General features: G+C 42.7%; 1 protein-coding gene across 1 annotated transcript in view; it reads left to right on the top strand.

Moving 5' to 3' along the window:
- The window catches only part of CAH1 (carbonic anhydrase 1), a 334,335-nt gene that overhangs the window by 108,225 nt on the left and 205,924 nt on the right, over window positions 1-20,186 (top strand). The window lies entirely within an intron of this gene.

Here is a 20,186-nt window from a genome sequence, read left to right as displayed (position 1 = left end):
GCCGGCTTGAGGTGCTCAGACGGTTAAGACGCTGGTTTTCTGAGCCCAAGTTGGCAGGTTCGATCCTGGCTCAGTCCAGTGGTATTTGAAGATACTCAAATGAGACGGCCGTTTCGGTAGATTTACTGGTACAGACTAAATTCCGACACTTCGGCGTTCCCAAAAACCGTAAAAGTAGTTAGTGGGACGTGAAAACAATAACATTATTATTAGAGACACGCAGTGAGAAATCAAAGCGTTCATTGAATAACAAATCTGCCACCAGGCGAGTTAGCCGTGCGGTTAAGGGCGCGCGGCTTGATCTTGCATCCGGGAGATAGTGGGTTCGAACCCTACTGACGGCAGACCTGAAGATGTTTTTCCGTGGTTTCCCATTTTCAAACCAAGGAAATGCTTGGGCTGTACCTTAATTAAGACAACGGCCGCTTCCTTTCCACTCCTAGCCCTTTCCTATCCCCTCGTCGCCATAAGACCTATCTGCGTCGGTGGGACGTAAAGCAAACAGCCAAACTAATCTGCCTATTACAAACTAATGACACTCCCAAGTACTTTCGTTTTTCTCGACGGGGGTTAAAAATAAAGACGAACCAATTTAAAGTGCGAGTGCTGTTTAACTTAGATGGTCGAAGCACTTTGGTCCACCCGTTCCGGGAGTCATAGTACTTAGAAACGAAGTGTGACGTGACTTCTACTTCTGGAGAATCACTTGGCCTGACGTTCGCTCAGCCTACCACAAAAACTAATACCAGGTTTTTTCCAGGATATAATGGGGACTGGGTAGTACTCCCTATTGTACTATAGGAGAACTAGCAACCTTTCTTTTACTCCACCACGGACCTCAAAGCCAGAACGTTGTTGTGCAAAATGTAGACCAAATTCAGGCCTCACTTCATCGCTATAACGTTCCCACAGGTCCATGATAACTTCAAGTTCTACTTCAATAGAATAGCACGTTCTAATTCCTCCAGATTAGTTGATAGAGGAGTTTGTGCTGGAGCCGACCCTTCTCCCATCCTAGACCTCAACAGAATTAAGGCAGTGAAGTGTAGGCCAACGAACCATCCCTAAACGGCATCCGTTCTATGGCAGCCCAGTCCTTTCAGTAGTAGGTACTACTCCCCACTAGAAATGCCTGTAATATGAAACAACGTTAGTGGTCACCAACAAGTTGCAAATACCTAGGCGTATATGGATCAACCATAAGATCTAAGGAAACCCAATCCATGCCAGCAGAGTGTTATCCACATTATTAAACTGCCACTATCACCACCATCCTATTTCGACAAATGTGACTGTGGACCCAATGTTCGTATTATTTCCGCCAAAGAAGCTTGCTGTTCTTCCAGTAGCGTAGCCAGAATCGGCCGATGAGCGGAGGGTGTTACAAAATGATGGTAGAACACAACGAAGGTACATGCATGATTTGTCATTTCAATGGCACTGATATAAGTGAATTACAGATCTGTTGGTTCTACAATTATGCCTCTGCATGTTTTAGTTTGAGATTCTGTTTACCCTCAGTACCCCACCCACTGGCTATGCCCCTGTGTCCTACATGACGCTTGTTTTACACGTCTCTGCATTCTGAAATCATTAGCTATGGGAAGTCCTAAACACAGTGCTGTATATCTTACTTTCAAAAATCCCATATTCATTGACGTTCGGATTCAACCGTGACCCCGGAAGCCAGTGACGATCTCACTCAATAAAAAACACTGTCAGTTACATGATTTAATTGCGCAAAGATAATAAAGACAAGACAGAAAAGAATACATTAATCGTCGGGATTAGCATCATACTCCATACTCCTCTTCCATTTGAAGAAATATGCTATAAACAGTACATCAAATATATTTCTCGTAGCTCAGTTGGTTAGGCGCTCGCTTTCTATGCTGAAGGTTGCGGGTTCAAACCTTGGCATAGTACATTGGCATTTAAGGGCGCTTAAAGAAAGAAAGAAAGAAAGAGAGAGAGAGAGAGAGAGAGAGAGAGAGAGAGAGAGAGAGAGAGAGAGAGAGAGAGAGAGAGAGAGAGAGAGAGACTGTGTGTTTGTGTGTGTGTGTGTGTGTGTGTCTGTAAGAGAGAGAGAGAGAGAGAGAGAGAGAGGGGGGGGAAGAGACAGCTGCATCCGGGAGATAGTGGGTTCGAACCCCACTGTCGGCAGCCCTGAAAATTGTTTTCCATGGTTTCCCATGTTCACACCAGACAAATGCTGGGGCTGTACCTTAATTAAGGCCACAGCCGCTTCCTTCCCACTCCTAGCTCCTTCCTGTCCCATCGTCGCCATAAGACCTATCTGTGTCGGTGCGACGTAAAGCAACTAGCAAAAAAAAAAAAAAAAAAAAAAGGGTAAGGTGCAGCCCCAACATTTGCCTAGTATGAAAACGGGGAAAAGACACGGAAAACCGCCTTCAGGCCTGCCAAGAGTGGGGTTCGAACCTAATACCTCCCGAATGCAAGCTTAAGGCTACGTGACTCAATCTGCGTAGCTACTCGCTTGGTACTAGTTTGTTAAAAGAACTCCTTACTGGTGTACATTCGGAACAGCTGGTTCGTAAAGGAAAAAGTAGGTTAACATCAATAGTCTACGGCATATATTTGACTCAAATTCAGTGGTTTGCTAATATATTCCTACAGTGTACAGATTTCTAATAAGTATTTAAGGAAGCAATTGTTTATTATGTTATAATATAAAGTCCCTCTCCTCCTCCCGCCCGACGCTTTCTTTACAAGTATGGGAAATAAAGCAGTTCCTTGGGCCAGCATTTCACGTTTTGTCAAAATAAACTGAAGTTCTATAGAGGTTATGTTCAACGACCATCATCACGTAATGCGAGATTTCCGAGCATTGTTCTGTTGACATTTTAGTCAAGAGATCGTTTATTGTCATAATTGAAGGAAATTTCTTTGTGTTCATATAAAACAGATTGTTGTTTTGAGGTAATGATGGGAGATGGCGTGGAACTGTTCTTATGACAAGTGTCATCACCCCAATCATTTCTTTGCATTGTTAACATCTGTCTTGTATTTACCTCGTAAGTAGCATTGTCCTATTTGCGAGCTGCACCCGTACGTTTGGTGAACCGAAACACGCTGACACGTTCTGTTGGGTACTTCAGTACTGAGAGATCAGAATAATAACAATCACATTGTGATGATTCAAGCAGATCAAATAACTGTGTTTGGATAAACTCTATGTTTCGCTCCTTAATAAATAAATAAATAAATAAATAAATAAATAAATAAATAAATAAATAAATAAATAAATAAATAAATAAATAAATAAATAAATAAACAATATCCTACTGCCTTTTCCTCATCCTAGTGGGATCGCGGGTGGGAATTGTCACACATGAGGAATTGAAACTGTTTTACGACTGGGTGCCCTTCATGACGCCAAACCTATGTGGAGGATTGTATTCACCATTTGGTGTTGCCATTGTAGATGGTAGTGTAGTTTATGTGTATATGAATAGGAATGTATTGGACCAAACACATACACCAAGTACCTGAGTCAGAGAAATAAATCAGACGTGATTAAAATCCCCGACACAACCATAATCTTGTCTTTTATAATAATAATAATAATAATAATAATAATAATAATAATACAGGAAATGTTTCCCGAAAACAATATCGAATGGTCGTTAAACAGATAATAAAAGTAATATCGATTCCTAATCTTTTCAGTTCGTCGTCTTATTCATTAGTATAATCTTTCATTGTTGTCTACAATCCGTTTCTTTTCTTTCAATTTTCGGCCGTCAGAAATAGTCCTATATTTTTAATCTAAACTATCAATTCATTCTTCTCTGACAGATGCTCGTTTGAGGAACGTAAGTGTACGAGAACTTGCTCGAAGGGAAGTGGAATTTATAAACTACAAGGAAAAGCTGCATTCTTGAAAAACAATCGACATCTCTCGAAATATGTAGTAATTAATCGTATCACCAACAGTTCTATCGTCAGCTGTCGTTGAAGAACGTTGTCATAACCGTAAATATGTACTAGTGAATCGGGGGTGAGATAGTTTTTCGTTGCTTTCCTCGCAGAACCAGAATTAATATTACGTATGAGTCTGCCAAATCCATTGAAATGTATATACCAAACATCCTTACCGATCATACTTTGCAAAATTGGCAGACCTATTTTTGACTAGCTATAGTGTTTACATTGCACTGGCATGGGCTTTGAAAATATGAAGGTGATGGAGATGTGAACCATGCTACTAACGCCATTATTCCTTATGCAACCAGTCCCTATTACGTATGGTGTTGTTAATCAGTTGGGGTGTATATTTTTGAGGGCTTGACAGACTGTTATGTGCTAGCAACTTCTGGCTCTGTGAGGGGAAAAAACGGGAAATTACCTCACTCTTAATTTCCCTAGTATGTCTCTTCAGTGACGCTAATAGTTTAACGTCGCACGAACACATTGAAGGTTTTCGGTGACACAAGGATGGAAAAGGGGTAGGATTGGGAAGGTAGCGACCGTGGCCTGAATTAAGGAGCAGCCGCAGTATTTGCTTGGTGTGAAAATTTGAAACCACGGAAAACCATCTTCAGGGCTACCGATGGTGTGATGCGAACCAGCAATCACCCGAATGCAAGCTGACAGTTAAGCGGCCCTAAGCACACGGCCAACACCCTAAGCTGTCTTTGACAGCTGATAGTGGATCTGTTGGGGACCCAACCAGCCTTTGGGCTGAGGACTCAACAAGCGTAAATATTGGCCGGTAGCAGATTTAAAATACTTCTTCATTTATATATGTACGCTCAGTTGGTTGGCTGAATTGTAAGCGTACTGTTGTTAGGTTCAGAGTGTCCCGGCTTCGGTTCCCGGACGCGGCGGTGAGTTTATTATTGTTGCTTTTACAAGTTGCTCTACGTCGCACCGACAGAGATATGTCTTATGGGTACGATGGGACAGGAAAGGGCTAGCAGTGAGAAGGAAGTGATCCGTGGCCTTAATTAAGGTACAGCTCCAGCATTTTCCTGGTGTACAAATGGGAAACCACGGAAAACCATCTTCAGGGCTGTCGACATAGGGGTTCGAACCCAGTATCTCCCGAATGCTAGCTACGTGACCCAAATCGCTCTCGGTGGTGGTGATTTTAACTGTGTACACTAAAACAGGAATAGTGAATACATCCCTCCACACAGGGTTGACGTCAGGAAGGCCCTTCGGCTTTAAAACAGAGCCAAATCCGCAACACCTGCAGACTCCAAATAATAATAATAATAATAATAATAATAATAATAATAATAATAATAATAATAATAATAATAATAATAATTGTGTGCGTATGGCCATTGCAGAGAGGATGAAAACAAGTGAACCTACCTACTAAAAGCATTCATTCCTTATAATATACCCTAATGGGGTACGGCAGGCCTATTGGAGCGTGCCCTCTCTCAGGCCAGGAGATGTGTTACGGTGATTTGACGTGCGGAGAAGGTGAGAGGGGAGGGGCCGAGGCGTATGAAAGGAACTGTACCGGCGTTTGCCTTAGTAAGCAGAAGTGAAAACTATTCTCCGGACAGCCGACGGTGGGAGCAGCCCACCACCTACCGAATGCAGAGCTATGTCTCAAGCTATAGCTGCTCATTTCACTAGAAATTACCGCCAATTTCTGATTCCAGAATTATTAACAAGCTGAAAGACAATCCTTCTTAGGTAGACTTCACTTCATAAAGAATACGGTGCTCTCTTCTTTGTAAATGAAAATCCACAGCCTGTTTCCAGTCATTCGACCGGGTCAGGAATGGAATGAGTGAAACCTCAACTTGCGGCGAGGATAAAAATCGTGCCGGCTTCCGAAGCCTGTCGCACTCCTCTGGGGCAATGATAAATTACTGACAGATGAAATGTTAATGGAGAGTGTTGCTGGAATGAAAGATGACAGGGAAAACAGGACAACCCGGAGAAAAATCTGCCCCGCCTCCGCTTTGTCCAGCACAAATCTCATATGGATTGAGCGGGATTTGAACCACGGAACCCAGCGGTGTGAGGCCGGCGCGCTGCCGCCTGAGCCACAGAGGCTCTCTCTTCTTTGCAAATACAGTATAAAATTCAATAAAACTCATCTTACTCTTACAAACTGCATGCGGTAAACAATAAGTATAAATGAGCTGTAGCGACCCTGTGAATGAAGGGCAGCAGTAACTGTAAGCTTGCAACCTGTGCAATCAGCGAGACTGCCAGAAGTACGCTGGAGACCCCTGTTGCTCAAGGCCAAGGTCTGAACATCCTACATAAACAAACGTTCTGCATGGATTCACGCTGCACAGTAAATAAATCTGTCGTACTCCATAACTACATACTATCTCCCATCTCCGATCACCTGTTCTTGATTATATCTACTATAATGGCTGATTTTGAGCTGGCGAAGAATGTGGTTGCTCATTTCATACTTACTATTAATTTAACTTTATATTCGAACTGATACAGAACGTATATTCGTATTTTTATTTAATTTAAAATATAATATCACATACATTATATAACTATGATGTTCGAATCTGTAGTCATGCAGACTGGGTGGAGTGACTCAGATAGTAGAGCACTGGCATTCTGAGCCTAAGATGATGAGTTCGATACCTATTCAGTCCGGCGGTATCAAAAGGTGCTCTAATACGCCAGTCTCATGTCGGCACATAAACGAACACCTGTGGTCCATTAGCGTTTATTATTATTATTATTATTATTATTATTATTATTATTATTATTATTATTATTATTATATTTTCACCTTATTATAGGAAATTCCCGGGGCACTGGAGCCACTATGGATCTTTTTCATTTTGGAAATTGGGGACCAGGTACCCTTCCTGAAGCCAGGTTTTCAGTGTCTGGCCATCTTTAACATTAGATTTCGTCCTAGGCAAGGCCCTATCCTCATAGACGCGCAGGTCACTTATACGGAATCAACTCGAAAGACCTGCATCAGGCCTCTCCGGAATCCACACGCCATTAAAATGTAATAGCTTTTCAGTGAGCAGAATAGATGTTCTATTTCGAACCCATTATCACCATTGAAGCAATCGAGCGGAGTCCGTGCTTGTTAACGCCACGACTACGGAGCCAACCTCTGCATTCGGGAGACGCTTGGGTTTGAATCCCACCGTCGACTGCCCTTAGAAAGGTTTTCTGTGATTTCACTTCCAGGCAAATACCGGGACAGTTCGTATTCGAAGACCACAACCCATTTTATTCGCCATCATTCATTTCATCTTCAATACCTCCTCAACTGAAGTTGGCAACAGGAAGGGCATCCGGCCGTAAAAATGTACCATACATATTGAAGAAACTGTCGTTTTACAAATTCTTAGGTGATTTTGAAGTTAATTTTAAACTTGTCCGTTTTCTACAATGGCTCATCGCATTTCTGCTAAATTTTCTCTTTATTTTAGCCAATATACGGGCAATGGATCAGTAACTAGTTTGGACTATCCTTGTAAAGAATAAATTAATTTTCGGGAGGGACCTGACAAGAACTGCGTATTCCCTAACATTCTGGCATTAAAAAGAAAGTTTAATGTAATATATTTATAAGCAATAATTAATTTCCTTGTTCGTTCATTTAGACTATGAGCATACGTGTGCAAAATTGTATGTTGTGTCGATGGCCTCAATTTCGTGAACTTGGGATTGTTCTCATTTATCTCATTTATCTCAGCAACAGGCAAGTTTCTGGTCTGTTTTATGGTGTCTAAGATTCATCCTCCATGGGAACTCAAGTTATCAGTCCAGTTTCAAGCATGCTGTTCCCGATGGTTCATGGCTGTTCCCTTACTGTAACTTCAGCCCGGTTTTTCAGCTATCGTTGAGTGTCTACTCGCAATATCCTACGAACCACCGTTGCTGTCATGTCATGCAGGACCTGTTCCTGGTTTCCTTACAACACCATTCTCCATCTTCTCGCACGTTCTGCAGTCAACACCCGATGAGCTCCCGAGCGTTACTCTCGACACAAAATGTGAGCGACTCCTACATAGTAGGCAACACGTTTCATTGATAAGTACAGTATATAGTCGGAGTCACCTACCGTTGATCCCTGAGGGAGAAACCTTATCTTTACTCACCAATTAGTACCGAAGTTAGTGATTTATAGTTAATTTCTAACTGTTGGGTTGCATTCTGCGTCGTCATCCATGTAGTGAAGACACCCTGTTTGCTGATACGCTTTTCAGTTATGTTCTAACTCTCATGTTGGCAGCATGTTTTCGTGATATGCGACAAATCGAGCCAACATTCATATTCCTGTATCGTGAAAGTCCCAACTGCTACGTTTCGGTGTGTAATTAATGCATTACAATCATTTGGAACTGTAAAGTAACTCGGATAATAGCATGTACGGATGATGATTAATGTTATTGGCTTTCGTCCCACTAACTACTTTCGCGGTTTTCGGTGACGCCGAGGTGCCGAAATTTTGTCCCGCAGGAGTTTGTTTACTTGGGAGTAAATCTGCCGACACGAGGCTGAGTACGGATGATGTATTTGATAACCTAATTGGGGAAGGGTAATCATTATTTTTGCTAGTTGCTTTACGTCGCGCCGACACAGATAGGTCTTATGGCGACGATGGGACAGGGAAGGGCTGGGAGTGGGAAGGAAGCGGCCGTGGCCTTAATTAAGGTACAGCCCCAGCATTTGCCTGGTGTGAAAATGGGAAACTACGGAAAACCATTTTCAGGGCTGCCGACAGTGGGGTTCGAACCTACTATATACCGAATACTGGATACTGGCCGCACTTAAGCGACTGCAGCTATCGAGCTCTGTAAGGGTAATAATAATAATAATAATAATAATAATAATAATAATAATAATAATAATAATAATATTGTTCTTGCGTTCCACAAATACTTCGACTGTTTTTGGAGACGCCGAGGTGCTATAATTTGTCCCGCAGGAGTTCGCTCATGTGCCTGACCTGAGGCTGACGTATTTGAGCACCTCCAAATACCACCGGACTGAGTCAGGATCGAACCTGCCAAGTTGGGGTCGGAAGGCCAGCGCCTCAACAGTCTGAGCCACTCAGCCGGGCTGAAGGATTACATCGCAAGGTTCACGTGAATATTGTTACTATTTGTACTGTTCGTTTTGATGGCGGTCATAAGTAACTTTTCAAGTTGGCAGTATTGGTGGATCTTAACCAAGATCTAACCAATTTTCTTCTTAGAGACCAACTTTTACACAATTTCAACTATAATTCGCGTGACTCTCAGTAAACAGACAAGATTGTCACCCTTCAGTTTGGTTCCCATGCGATAATTCGCAGTAAATCGATATAAATATTAATATGACGTAAATTCGTCTAATAACAAATTAATGGGTAGTGTTTCGTTCGAACCCCACTGCCGGCAGCCCTGAATATGGTTTTCCGTGGTTTCAACTTTTCACACCAGGCAAATGCTGGGGTTATAACTTTATCAAAAACGACGGTCGATTCCTTCAAATTCTTAGCCCTTTCCTGTCCCATCTTCGCCATAATATCTTTGTCAGTGCGACGTAAAGCAAACTGTAAAGAAAAAGTTAGTGTTTCTTAGAATGTTATGTTGTGTGAGTTTTACTTCGTACTAAACTGTCAACGAAAGTCTCCATCTTCCTCACCGGGTGCAGAGCAGAGCAGAGCAGAGCAGAGCAGAGCAGAGTGGATAAGAACATGCTGTGATGTCCGTAGTTAGAGTACCGTTTATACATTTTTTATTTGAATGTATTTGAATTCAGTTTTTTTTACTGATATAAAGACCATTATTCCATAATTACTTATTAATTTTATGCATCCCTTGACAAGGGGACAGACATCTCTCCGTATTCCACCACCTCCAGCGGACGTTGAGATAGAAAAAAGACGATGCAAAGGTGCAGTGTCTGCCACTTGACATTTCGTCCAGGCGTCTGCAATAACAGTCCTTAGAGCGTTTTGTGACCGGCGGCAAGTCGAGGCAGTTCTCATCTCCATCCGGACCTTCTCAAATGGGTTCAAGTCTGCCCTGTAAGGTAACGAGTCGAGAAGCTCGACCTGATCTTGTCTTACTACAAACTTCTTTTTCTTTATCTGTTTACACTCCAGGGTCGGTTTTGCCCTCTGACTCAGCGAGGGATCCCACTTCTACCGCCTCAAGGGCAGTGTCCTGGAGCTTCAGACTCTGAGTCGGAGGATACAACTGGGGAGCGTGACAAGTACCTTGCCGAGGCGGCCTCACCTACTATGCTGCATGGGGATAGGAAGATTGGAAGGGATAGACAAGGAAGAGGGAAGGAAGCGACCGTGGCCTTAAGTTAGGTACCATCGCGGCATTTGCCTGGAGGAGAAGTGGGAAACCACTGGAAACCACTTCCCGTATAGCTGAGGTGGGAATCGAACCCATATATAATCAGTTGACCTCCCGAGGCTGAGTGGAACCCGTTCCAGCCCTCGTACCACTTTTCAAATTTCGTGGCAGAGGCGGGAATCAAACCCGGGCCTCCAGGGGTGGCAGCTAATCACACTAACCACTACACCACAGAGGCGGACCTTACTACAAACTATTCTTCAATTATTTGAACCTTGTAGACTGCGCACTGGACCTGCTGTAAAGAACAAAGTATTCGCACGGAAGGGGCCATATTTTCTAGAATATGCTTCGAGAAGAGCAGCTCTCTTCTGGAGTCAACTGTTCGTGGTAGACCACTGCTGTAGAACGGACAACTATCCTGATAATCAGGTAAGTGTGGAATATTGACTTGAGGGGCCGACGTAAGCTAGAATCGAAATCGCGGCATCTTAATTGTAAACCTAGCACTACGCTGCGGTGACGGTTCTATCGACACGCGTTGAGGCGCACCATACTCTTGGCTGCAGCTCCTTATTTCACACTTAATTGGAGCAATTTACAACGTGTACTACTTCTGAACTCTTTAAACTCATCGAACCGCACAGTTTTCTTGGAAACATTTATGTGGATATCGATTTATTACTTCTGTGTATTGAACTAGGAAATCATGAGAAGCATATCATCCTTACTTCTGGTTGTGACTGTCTTTTCTCGCCGCTCACGTTCTGTGTCCAGAAGAGTACCTCTTGCCAATTACGTGACCTTCCTCAAAGTCAAACAGGTGGCAGTAATGTGCTCGTGCACATTCTCTGGCCATTGGCTATTGTTCACTCTGCCTGAAACATTCACGAAATTTTAATACCAGTCCCACTCGTCCCAATTTAACTCGTATTACTGGCTTTATTTTGCATGATAATAAAGTAATGTCAATGTATCTAACTAGCATTGTAATAATACAAAACCCCCATCAACCACTAATTTTATCCCTCTCATTTTCCTTTCAATATAACTTTTCGTTCCTTACTGCTTTTAAAAAAACTATAAATACGTCGACGGCTACTGGTTTAGACATCTAAAATATGGTGATTCCCTCTGAACAGCACGATGATGTCAATATTGAACATTTTGACAAGAGGTCAGGAATATCACATAAACAAAGAAAATTATTGCATAGGCCTATTAAACCGAAGAAATTCTTAACTTTAAATGAGGAACAACGCAGGTAACTTTGTTCCCTAAAGTGCTTGCGAGTAAGACGAATACCCGAGAACATGAGAGAACTTGAAACGGTTTTCCATAGATTTCTCAGTATAATTTAAGAATATTGAGGTGAAATTTTTTAATTACTACGACCGTTTCTACACAACGTTGGAAGATTTAACGTAGTAACACAGGATATTCAATGGAAATTGCATACGCAGGGCGCAATTTAAAATTCCCTAAAATCAATCACTAGGTCACCCGCATGGGAGCAATTCGGAATGTATGGTGATGTATGATATTCGTTGTTCTTTTTCCTCCTGACGTATATGCGTATCTGAATTCCATGGTACTTCTAGTTGCCTGACTGTTAATTCGCTCCATTCGCCCCTTCAGATATGTAAACCATTCCTCCTCCTCCTCTAAAACGGCAACACCTAAACCATATATGGAAATGGGTTGCTGTAAAGAGTATTTCTTTTGACAGAGCGAGTTGGCCGTGCGGTTAAGGGCGCGCAGCTGTGAGTTTGCATTAGGGAGATAGTGGGTTCGAACCCCGCTGTCGGTAGCCCTGACTATGTTTTCCGTGGTCTCCCCTTTTCACGCTGGAGCTGTGCCTTAATAAGGCCACGGTCGCTTCCTTCCAACTCCTAGCCCTTTCCTATCTCATCGTCGCTATAAGACCTATCTGTGTCGGCGCGACGTAAAACAGAGTATTAATTTTTACCTGTATAAACGTAGCGAGAGCTCCAAAATGTACCTAGAGAGAATCTGGAGCTCGACTTGTAGTTATTTTTAACTATTTAGTGAACGACTAAAATAATTAAATATAAAACGAATCAAAAACAGTAGTATTCATAACCTGTATAGAGAACAACACCTCATCATGGAAAAGTATTGTTTTGCTTTTGCATTTAAATTATTGTCCGACTCGCTGGCTGAATGATCAGCGTACTGGCCTTGGGTTCAGAGGGTCCCGGGTTCGATTCCCAGCCGGTTGGGGATTTTAACCTTCGTTGGTTAATTCCAGTGGCCCTGGGCTGGGTGTTGTGCTGTCCCCAACATCCCTGCAACTCGCACACCACACATAACACTATTCTCCACCACAATAACACGCAGTTACCTACACATGGCAGATGACACCCACCCTCATCGGAGGGCCTGCCTTGTAAGGGCTGCATCCGGATAGAAACAGCCACACGAAATTATAATTATTACTATTTAAATTATTTGGGCCACAGGACTGTCAGTTTTGTCGGCTACCGGCTACATTAGAATGTAGTATTGAAGATATTTCAGTGCGTTATTCTGAGGGATATGTATAAAAATAAGTGCACGTAGGTGCGATAAAATTAACGATAACACGAAAATGATAAAATGTGGTGATAGACAACTGTGGATTGGTTGAATTTTCTAATAGCTTTTCACCAGATTGATCACATGAGCCATGAGCTAAATAGACCGTATAAGATAATTTGCTAGGATTGCGTGATTAATCTCAAAATAGACTTTATATTTTTTAGGTTGCTCTCTTATATTACAAACGCTTGCAAAAACTCTTAACGTCGCGATTTTTTGTAGAGCGTTTCATGCTTAACAGTTCTTCCACACACATCTAGGGTGTATCGTTGTCGGTTTAGTCAGAGTAAGCTAAGAAAGCGCTCGGATAGCAGGGTTTTTTTTCTCGATTTCCTTCATTTAAATCACCTTTGCTCAGCATTTTCGTCATAGATTGTTTCATACACCTAACATTTCCTCAACTGTTCTACACTAAGGTGAAAACCACATTAAAATCTACCCTGTGGATCTGGAGATTAGCACTCACAAACACAGACGGACACATTCCGCGAAATTTACACTGACTGACAGAGCAAATGCAACACCAAGGAGGAGTGGTTCGAAAGGGATGAAAGTTGGGGAAAAAACAGAGACGGCACGGACGAATAATTGATGTTTATTTCAAACAGATATGCAGGTTACACAATGCGCACGGCATCGACTTAGTAGGATGTAGGACCACCGCGAGCGGCGATGCACGCAGAAACACGTCGAGGTACAGAGTCAATAAGAGTGCGGATGGTGTCCTGAGGGATGATTCTCCATTCTCTGTCAACCATTTGCCACAGTTGGTCGTCCGTACGAGGCTGGGGCAGAGTTTGCAAACGGCGTCCAATGAGATCCCACACGTGTTCGATTGGTGAGAGATCCGGAGAGTACGCTGGCCACGGAAGCATCTGTACACCTCGTAGAGCCTGTTGGAAGATGCGAGCAGTGTGTGGGCGGGCATTATCCTGCTGAAACAGAGCATTGGGCAGCCCCTGAAGGTACGGGAGTGCCACCGGCCGCAGCACATGCTGCACGTAGCGGTGGGCATTTAACGTGCCTTGAATACGCACTAGAGGTGACGTGGAATCATACGCAATAGCGCCCCAAACCATGATGCCGCGTTGTCTAGCGGTAGGGCGCTCCACAGTTACTGCCGGATTTGACCTTTCTCCACGCCGACGCCACACTCGTCTGCGGTGACTATCACTGACAGAACAGAAGCGTGACTCATCGGAGAACACGACGTTCCGCCATTCCCTCATCCAAGTCGCTCTAGCCCGGCACCATGCCAGGCGTGCACGTCTATGCTGTGGAGTCAATGGTAGTCTTCTGAGCGGACGCCGGCAGTGCAGGCCTCCTTCAACCAATCGACGGGAAATTGTTCTGGTCGATATTGGAACAGCCAGGGTGTCTTGCACATGCTGAAGAATGGCGGTTGACGTGGCGTGCGGGGCTGCCACCGCTTGGCGGCGGATGCGCCGATCCTCGCGTGCTGACGTCACTCGGGCTGCGCCTGGACCCCTCGCACGTGCCACATGTCCCTGCGCCAACCATCTTCGCCACAGGCGCTGCACCGTGGACACATCCCTATGGGTATCGGCTGCGATTTGACGAAGCGACCAACCTGCCCTTCTCAGCCCGATCACCATACCCCTCGTCAAGTCGTCTGTCTGCTGGAAATGCCTCCGTTGACGGCGGCCTGGCATTCTTAGCTATACACGTGTCCTGTGGCACACGACAACACGTTCTACAATGACTGTCGGCTGAGAAATCACGGTACGAAGTGGGCCATTCGCCAACGCCGTGTCCCATTTATCGTTCGCTACGTGCGCAGCACAGCGGCGTATTTCACATCATGAGCATACCTCAGTGACGTCAGTCTACCCTGCAATTGGCATAAAGTTCTGACCACTCCTTCTTGGTGTTGCATTTGCTCTGTCAGTCAGTGTATTTTATAACAGAACTATGTCTAGATAATTAAACACCACATCGCGGTTTTAAACATAGTAGTTTACATGACTGGATATCGTGATAATAGAGCCACGGCACCTTCAGTTTTACGTGGAATTCGAACAACAAGGGCCAGAATTTTCGTCTAAAAAATCTCGCGTGTATTAGCTTGGATTCGAACCGCAGCCGTCTTGCTGAGAAGCGGTAAGATGCCATCCGTTAACCACGCCCCTTGAAATATTAATTGCTTGTAATAAACGCTCGGTTATTTCTAAAAGGAATAACAATTGACTAGTACCTGAAGAAAGGAAGGCCTACAACTACTGTACCGTACTTACTTATGTTCGTGTGCTGTTTTTAAAACATTTTGCCTTTTTATGGCACTTGGATTCGCATTTAGATACATTATCAGCACCGTGCACGCTTACAATCGGAAGAGCATATTGCCCTGTTCAGAATTTAGATATGACTCGCGCCTGCAGAGAATTGGTATGGTCAGTAAATACTGCATAGGACAATACGGCTATCATACAAACGCGATACTTTAATTACAAAGCGTCTTAGTCATCAGCACTAACAGGAAATGATGTAATACTCCGATCATAATTATATTAATTATTCTTCTTCTTCCGCTTTTCTCACATATGTGGGGTCGCGGGTGGCAACTTGTATCACATGTGGATTTGGCCCTTTTTTACGGCCGGATGCCCTTCCTGACGCCAATCCTACATGAAGGGATGCAATCACTATTGCGTGGTTCTGTGGTGGTTGGTAGTGTAGTGTGTTGTCTGAATATGAAGATGAAAGTGTTGGGACAAACACAAGCACCCAGTTCCCGAGCCAGAAGAATTAATCGGACGCGATTAAAATCCCCAACCCGGCCGGGAATAGAACGCGGGACCCACTGAACCGAAGACCTCAACGCTGACCATTCATCCAAATTAGTAACAATGCCTACGCTGATCGCGCCTTAGTCATGACGCACTTGTGTAAATCAGCATTTTGCTCTCTGATTTGGAGAATACAGTAGGCCTGTTAGAATATCAGAATTTCTTAACACGAACTCACTGTTTTAAAAATTGCAGTCTGCCAGTGTTTTTCAAGTATTATTTTGAAAACTTGCAACCATCTTTGTAACCTAGTAATCGGATTCAGAGATCCGGGTTTTAGATAACGCTGATACAGGTTACCTCAAGTACAGATTTTCTCGGGTTTATTACATTAAAGGAAACAAGCAACCCATGGCACTATAACTCTGATGGGCTTTGGCCTTCGAAGTGGTCTCTGCCACTTCGTTGTGATGCGTGGCCACGTTGTGATGCGTGGTAAGCGAGACATTTTTCTTGGCTTTCTAGAGCGTCATGTAGCTCTACAATTGCTCACATGTAGGCTACGTGGACCTCGAACCACCCTAAGATCCAGGTAAAACTTCCTGGCATAGCCAGGAATCGAACCTGGAACCTCTGGGTTAGAGGCAGACTCGCTATCACTAGACTTCTGACCCGGCATTTATCATGTCCGCCCCTAGCGAGTTGGCAGTGAGGTTAGGATCTCATAGCTATGAGCTTGCATTCGGGAGCTGGTGGATTCGAATCCCACTGTTGGCAGGCCTGAAAATGATTTTCCGTAGTTTCCCATTTTCACACTACGGCCGCTACATTCCCAGTCCTATCACTTTTCCATACTTAAGTCGCTAAAATCCTTCGATGTGTTAGTGCGACGTCAAACCACTAGCAAAAAGAAAAAAGATCATGTTCACTCTCAAAAATTAATGATATTGCCCGTTCTTCATTTCTAGGAATACGCAGCCGATGTTATTACCATTAAACCAGCATAATACCTGCTGAAAGATTGATGAATTATTTTATTTATGGCCATTTACCATGTTTCATTGCCGTTCGTTGGGCTATGATAGAAAAGGGAGATCATTTTTATGGCTCTGTATATGAAGACAGTGATGAATCTTTACTGACAATATTAATTAGATTGTAAGGAAGAAACTGCACCTCAACAGGTTATTTCCATTTAAACACCACCCACCGTCTAGTTTGACTAAGAAGTGAAAAAGAAACTGTGCTTATTTTGGTTTGTATGAAATGGATCACGGTGAATTTACTATCCTTAACATTGGATCCTCGATCTCTATAAATTAGATCCTGGGTTCGGCAGGTAATGTGTTACCGATGCCAAAATATTGTGCTTTCGATTAAATCTGACAGAACGCTCGTTTTGGGGTTGACATTACGGAATTTGCTACAACGCTTTCTGTCAGGCCATTTGTAAGGCAGTTCTCGTAACACTTACACTCCCTTGGACCGCAGAGAAGGGAGGTAGATGCGTGTGTCTTTTAACAGAGGCTTCGTGCAGGTCTTTTATAGAGTTGACGCCCTGTAACCGATTTGCGCGTCTGTGAAGATGGGTTCCTGCCTAATTATGAATACGGCACAAACACTCAGCCCCTGAGCCAGAGGAACAAACCAATGTAAGTTGAAATCCCAGATCCAGCCGGGAATCGAACCCCGCACCTCTTGGACCAAAGGTCAGCATGCTGACCATTTAGCCATGGAGCCGGACAAGGAAGGTACTGTACAAGCAAAATGGAAATAATAGTAAGTCAAAGAAACAAGTCGGTGTTTGCGGTAAATAGTTACAAGTTCCGATTTCGTGAGACTTAGAGTGATAAGCTTCAACAATAGATTTGCTTTACTCGACAAGAACAACTCCCAATATATGTGAATATTTTTACTCTCGGCTATATGCTTTTTCAATAACGTAATGAATGAGAAATAATAAATTTATCTGGGAGTACAGGGAACAGATTAAACACTAATGGTAACGGAAGAAATGTCTATGTTTGAATTCGTGTATTCAATCTGATTTGAATATTTACCATCATAATTATTTTTAATTGGTGGAGAAAAATATGAAAATGACACTGATGACAACGGAGAAACATCTTTGCTTTTACTCGAGAAAACGGTCAGTTGTAAGCTTTTATCATACATCCTTAATTCTTTCAAAATGTTCCCTATTGTTCTTAAGGTGGGGGTGGTGGATACAGTCAGCTTCCATGCAGTACTCCAAGGGTAATACTAATAGATTGGTCGTCACGAAAACTAGCACAGGAAATAGTTATTCAACACTCATCAAAACCGGTATCTGGAACTCAATTTACTTATGGGTCTACCTTTTTCCGAGTGGGAGAGTGGGGACTCATTTTATCTTTCCTGATTCATGTATACTACTCATACGTCGCCTTCGATTTATATATTCATTTTGTTTATTATTTATTTAATGAAAGTATCACTCTTCCGGTGTAATCATTAGAATTATTGAAAATAACATTCTCTTCTTTGTGAATTTAAGAGCAATATTTGATTGATTTCTTCATACGATTTTAAAACACTATTTAGCTCATGCTTTTACAATGATCAGCCTGCATAAGAATTTCAGGAAATTTAACCAGTCAACAGCTGTCTATTGCCACAGTTTTATCACTTTCATTTTATCGCACCTACGTGCATTTGTTTCCGTATAAATTCATCAGAATAGCGCACTGAAACACCTTCAGTAATACATTTTACCACAGCCCACAGAATCAACAGAACGTAACTGTGTATATACCGATGAAGCCGACAGCAAAAATGCAAAAATAAAACGGTGTATTTCCGTGCTATAAATGTTGTTCCCTGTATAGGTTAGGAATACCTATGTATTTGATTCGTTTTATATTTATGCTAGGAGTATAAGGGCGTCGGTGTTATACATTTATATAGGTTTCCTGAACGCAGAATACATTACATTTCCTTTTACGGCACAGTTCTCCTAGTATCTGTTGTTTGGCTGACAATATTAATTGAGATAATGGTCAGGGTTGGCTCTGAGAAGTGCCGGTTGTCTGATAGCATTATTAATATTAACAAGTGCTTCCGGTGTGAGAGAATCAGCCGTCCAGGAAATGTCTAAAGACAGTCTTCACATTAAGGAACCAATGCAGTATCTACTTTTCCAAGCACCGCGCTCGACAGGAAGTCACATATATAGTCTAGATCTGTCATATTGGGGCCTTATTTTAATTGTTTTATATATTTGCCTTTTGGTTGTACAGTTTGTATTTATACCAGTACATCAGTGCTTCTGATACGATAAATAAATAAATAAATAAATAAATAAATAAATAAATAAATAAATAAATAAATAAATAAATAAATAAATAAATAAATAAATATTCGTCCGCCTCTGTGGTGTAGTGGTTAGTGTGATTAGCTGCCACACCCAGAGCCCCGGGTTCGATTCCCGGCTCTGCCACGAAATTTGAAAAGTGGTACGAGGGTTGGAACGGGGTCCACTCAGCCTCGGGAGGTCAAACGAATAGAAGTGGGTTCGATTCCCACCTCAGCCATCCTGGAAGTGGTTTTCCGTGGTTTCCCACTTCTCCTCCAGGCAAATACCGGGATGGTACCTAACTTAAGGCCACGGCCGCTTCCTTCCCTCTTCCTTGTCTATCCCTTCCAATAGCAGGTGAGGCCGCCTGGGCGAGGTACTGGTCATTCTACCCAGTTGTATCCCCCGACCCAATGTCTCACGCTCCAAGTCACTGCCTTTGAGGCGGTAGAAGTGGGATCCCTCGCTGAGTCCGAGGGAAAAGCCAACCATGGAGGGTAAACCGATTAAGAAAGAAATATACGTACTCGTATTATCACTACATATAATAAATTTCTATAACTCGAACACCTATAACTCGATTGTTCGATATCTCGAAGAAATTGGTCGTTTCTCGACGGAATCTTATATCTTATATATGTATTTTCTATAACTCGAAGTTCTATTTCTCGAAGTCTTCGATATCTCGAAGGATATTTCAAGCCCAAATTTCTTCCGTTATTCGAAGTTATGCGGAAAATTATGCTGACTCGTACTCGATTATCCCCTCATGAAACTAATTCCCGTTGAAGGAACCTAAACCTAAATCGTCCCCTTATAAAAGAACAAGCATTCTTTAAATTGTATAGTGTATAGTTTTACTGGCAGCATGCCATAGAGCCTTAAACCCCTACTTTGGGCTACTACGCAACCCTCAGTACAGCGTTACAAAGAGAACGGGCATAGGAAAAGAATGAACTTCGTTCCAAAGAAATGGATTTGTAAGTAACCTAAAATGAGAATGCTCCTTAATAAGGCATAATAAAACTGCTTAAAAACAACTTTGAATGAGATAGGCCTGTCTAACAATACAGTATTAAAATTGTTGATGCACAGAAATATACGTAGTTGCATTGGTGACATCACTTTAGGAAGAAAATAACAATACAGTCAATTTCTTGTTGAGCCGAAGTAGTATGCACGTTTTCTGTACTTCGAATTTTCGATAACTCGAAGTATTTTAAG

This window comes from Anabrus simplex, chromosome 1 (assembly GCF_040414725.1).
Source record: "Anabrus simplex isolate iqAnaSimp1 chromosome 1, ASM4041472v1, whole genome shotgun sequence".
In the NCBI taxonomy this organism is placed as follows: domain Eukaryota; kingdom Metazoa; phylum Arthropoda; class Insecta; order Orthoptera; family Tettigoniidae; genus Anabrus; species Anabrus simplex.
Note: the sequence above shows the minus strand (reverse complement) of the source record. Positions and strands in the feature narration are given on the sequence as shown.